Genomic DNA, 4,625 nt, shown 5'->3' with positions numbered 1-4,625 from the left:
AAATACAGTTTATTGTATTGTAAATTTAAAGAAATGATATATAATAATGCTTTATCTCATTTAATGTGCATGTTTGATCTATTAGGAAAATTGGTATGAAACAAAATTTCTATTTCAGAATTTTAATAATTTTTAGGTTATTTTATGAAACAAATGCAAAATTTTATTTCTCTTTAATTTTGTTATATTTTGTAAAAGAAAACTCTGATAACTGAAAACACAATTACTGTTGAATATTTCAAGTATTGCTTAACATTTTTAAAAAATTTCTTTTTTTTTTTTTTGGTTTTTCGAGACAGGGTTTCTCTGTATAGCCCTGGCTGTCCTGGAACTCACTTTGTAGACCAGGCTGGTCTCGAACTCAGAAATCTGCCTGCCTCTGCCTCCCGAGTGCTGGGATTAAAGGCGTGCGCCACCATGCCAGGCTAAAAAATTTCAGGTTCTTTGTGATTTTCATGTAATCCACTCAAATCAAAATCATGTTCCCCACCATTCACTATTGTAACATCTCACCCAACAAAGAAAATAAATTTCATTGATTGTGGAAGCTGTAGTGTGTCCCTTATACCCTTTTGTCCATACTTTTTTGCTTACAAATGCTCATTACAAAGATTCCTTAGTCTTCTACAAGGTGTCTGGCATCTGCTAATCGATCAATATTGAAACATCAGTGGGACTCCTCTAGGATATCCTGACTGTCATGTGTCATGGAAATTCTGTAGTTTTGAATCTGTAGGGTGGACCTTTCCATGCATTCAACCAAAACTTTATTTTTTTCCCTTAGTCCTTTAATACTCCTAAGATAAAGTTGTCTTTTATACCCCCTAAAACAAAGATTTTTTTTTTCTGTAAGAAAGTGATTACCTCATAATCACAAGTTACATATTATCTAAAATCATTTACCCTAAAACATTCTTTAAAAAAATTAAAATAATTACACATAAGGAAATTAAGAAGAGATTATTGATTATATATTCTGTTTTTAAAACCCACACTTGTAATAAGGACACATGTTCCACTATGTTCATAGCAGTCTTATTTATAGTACGCAGAAGCTGGTAATTTAAAATTCTGTGACAAGCAGTGTAATATACCAAACACACTTAAAATAAACCCATGACAGAATCCCTTCAGTAATGGATTGGAATAAAATCATATCTATCTTACATAAACTATTTTTCTATTTCTTAAAAAAATAATAAATGAGCTTGTATGATCTAAACTTTAAAATTGCCTTAACTAAATAAACATTTTGCATCCATCTTTCTCTCTACAATTTCACTGGAGACCCAAATCAATAATTCTTTTGTCATGGATTAAGAAAGTTTAAACAATAATGTCTGGTTTTGGTGGTTTTGTATGGGATGGATCCCCAGGTGGGGCATTCTCTGGATGGTCCTTCCTTCAGTCTGTGCTTCACACTTTGTCTCCGTAACTCCTTCCATTGGTATTTTGTTCCCCCTTCTAAGAAGGATCAAAGTATTCACACTTTGGTATTCCTTCTTCTTGAGTTCCATGTGCTTTGTGAATTGTATCTTGAGTATTCCTAACTTCTGGGCTAATATTCCCAGAAGGTCCCCAATGAATGAGATAGAGAAAGTACTCAAGGAGCTGAAGGGGTTTGCAGCCCAATACGAGGGACAACAATATGAACTAACCAGTACCTCCAGAGATCCCTGGGACTAAACTACTAACCAAAGAAAAACATTGTGGGACTCATGGCTCTAGCTTCATATGTAGCAGAGGATGGCCTAGTCAGACATCAATGCGAGGAGAGGCCTTTCATCCTGTGAAGGTTCTATGCCCCAGTATAGGGGAATTCCAGGGCCAGAAAGCAGAATTTGGTGATGGGGGAAGGGGATGTGGGTTTTCAGGGGAAACTAGAAAAGGGGATAACACTTGAAATGTAAATAAAGAAAATATCTAATATTAAAAAAAAAGAAATCTAAAAATAATGTTTAAACAAGTCAGTGTTTAGTATCAAGTTCTTTTCTCTGCTTAGCTGATAACAATTTGTATTTACTAAGAAACAGATAATCATCTATCTTACATCATATTTATGAAGTTTTGATCATGTAATCATCTTTTCTCTGTCCTTATGTACACAATAAAATTACCTATTCTTTCTTTGTGACCTTCCTTTTCATAGTGCATGATGATACCTGTGACCACATCTCTAGGTCACAAGATAAAGGAACTCAGGTCCAACCTAGAATGTTTCATTTGATCATTCATTGTCTCAAGCCTAATTTCCTTGCTACTAAGATTAGGTGCTTGTAGTGTATGAAGTCTCACTCTACCCCATTCTAACCTATGCAGATCTTGTTATTCAAAGAGCAAGGGCACAATATATTCTTAATTCTAATTTTAAACTTTTAATCAACTACCATAACTTCCAAACATTATCAAAATCAAACTAACTTTCTAAAACTTCTTAAATCAGTTCAGGAATTTCATGAAAACATTAATTCATTTAAACAGCATTATCTCAAGAACATTTATTTTCCTTTTGATCTACAGGAAAATTTCCCAACAGAGTAGGCTATCACCTAGGAAGTAATTACACTAGGCTATAGGCAATGAGTGTCTTCCCATGCCCAATAATGTCACAACAGTTATATGACTAATACAGTAACTAAAAACATGAGAAGGCACATCAGTCAAAAAAAGAAATCCCAAGACAAAGCCATGCACCCATCACAGCTGAGCAAAACATTGGCCAACTTGAGGAAACTCACTTGCCCATTGCAGCTCTTTCTGCATGGAATCAGCTGGCCATGAGGTCCTTATGCTGCTGGCACTCCCAATCTCATGATCTCAGGTTCAGCTCAACAACAACCTCCCTCATCCCTGATGCAACCATGGACAGTTTAGCTGAGGTGCAAGGCCCACTGGCTCTCCCAACTATTGCAGCTTGTGAGGAACATAGAGCTAGTTCTCCCACTCCCATGACCCCTTGGCAAGGGTAAAAGGGAGGAGAAGGGATCTTTTGGGTCTCCAATTCTTTCCATCATAAGCACAGCATTTTGTTACTCTTTCTCTTCTATTCTCCACAAATTACTTTCTCCTCTTAGCAGAGTCCTTGGTCTCTTAGAGTCTGGGGTTGTCTCAAGGTTGGTCTCAAGTGTTCTATGCCCTGCTCATGCATTATGGTACACTACAGAGATCATCTTGGGTATGGTTTGCCTCCACCACCACTCTAAGTTGTGCAGTACCTGACTGTTGTTCAACTCAGGCTAGGTCTGTATCTGGGCCCCATGGTAGAGGTCTGGTGGTCATCTCAACCTCAGTTCTTGTCCAGATGCCCTGACTCATGTTTTTCCCATATTTCTTGGATACTAATCATTCAGATGTTCATAGAGGTCAGAACACTGAGCATAGAAATAACTTATCCCCTCTCTACAACTAACTGTCACATGTGACACACCATTCACATCTCTAACACCCCTAGGGGAAGTCTAGTTATCTTAAATAATATTTAATTTAGAAATTTGGCACAGATATGAAGAACAGTAGCTAATAATATAACACATAAATATCTGCTCTATGAAATCATAAAGACATCTTTTTGGAAGTCTCATTTAACAATTTTTGACTATGGTTTACAATGGGCAATTAAAATTATGGATAAGGAGAATTTGTGCACTTACTGTCACACACTTGAATTGGGTGGTGTTTGTTTGTTTCAGTTTCGACACATTTCAGTAAGCTGCCTGGGCAAAGAAGAACGAGGACTGTTCTCCAGTGTAAGTAACAGAGGTGATTAAATGGACAGTCTCCAAGTGGCTCTTTCAGTAATGCTCATTTAGAGCTGTAACATAGATAATGGCAGGTCCTAACTACACAACCTAAGCCAATTTGTTAGAACCTATTGATGCCAAAACACTAGTGAATAAAGACAAACTTTGATTATATAATATGGAAATCATCAAGTCAATTGAGCTGTGACTTAGTTCCAATATTAAATAACCAGATTTGATAAGGTCAGTTCCTGTATGGATTGATGTGGGTTACTAAGAAATCAATAGCAAAAGAATTATTGAGTGAGTTAATGAGTAATCAATGATGTTAGCAATGATAAAGAACCTTGAGTGGCTCTGAGTGAGACTGGAAAAGTTCCAGATGCAGACGATTAATGTTGTACAGTTTCAGTGTAGTTTGAACAAAATCTTAACTAACACCTCCGAATACCATCTACCACCCAATTAATTACTCAAAATACTCAATGTCACAGAATATATGTGGTAATTTTAAAATTATTATAATAAAAGCTAGCCATAATTCTAATCTTTTACACATAGCAAAATACAGACAATGTTCTTTCTTAATTTTCATCTTCAAAATGTTGAAAGAATTGTTAGAGTTGTGCAAGTCAATATTTATTACCCTTACTTTAGACAATTGTTATCTTAGAAAGAATGACTTAAAACACTGGCTTCAGTATTACATCAGAACTTTATGTCTTTTCTATTGCCACAGATTTCCTATAATATTTTTATACCACTTCTAATGAAAAATAAAAACATAACATCTCTGATTTCTACATCTCTGCTCTAGAAGAATATGCTTCTAGCTTTTGAAGGGCATTATAGAGATCAATATAATTTTGTTTACAAAGTGTTATA

General features: G+C 35.5%; 1 non-coding gene across 1 annotated transcript; it reads right to left on the bottom strand.

Annotated features, from left to right (window-relative positions):
* Positions 1 to 3,326: 3,326 nt before the first annotated feature.
* On the bottom strand, positions 3,327 to 3,458 carry LOC115029323 (small nucleolar RNA SNORA17). Its single transcript, XR_003834892.1, has one exon. It is a non-coding gene; the product is annotated as a small nucleolar RNA SNORA17 (small nucleolar RNA).
* Positions 3,459 to 4,625: the final 1,167 nt, after the last annotated feature.

The sequence above is a fragment of the Mus caroli genome, unplaced genomic scaffold (assembly GCF_978045245.1).
Source record: "Mus caroli unplaced genomic scaffold, Mus_caroli_1 scaffold_12, whole genome shotgun sequence".
Taxonomy (NCBI): Eukaryota; Metazoa; Chordata; class Mammalia; order Rodentia; family Muridae; genus Mus; species Mus caroli.
Note: the sequence above shows the minus strand (reverse complement) of the source record. Positions and strands in the feature narration are given on the sequence as shown.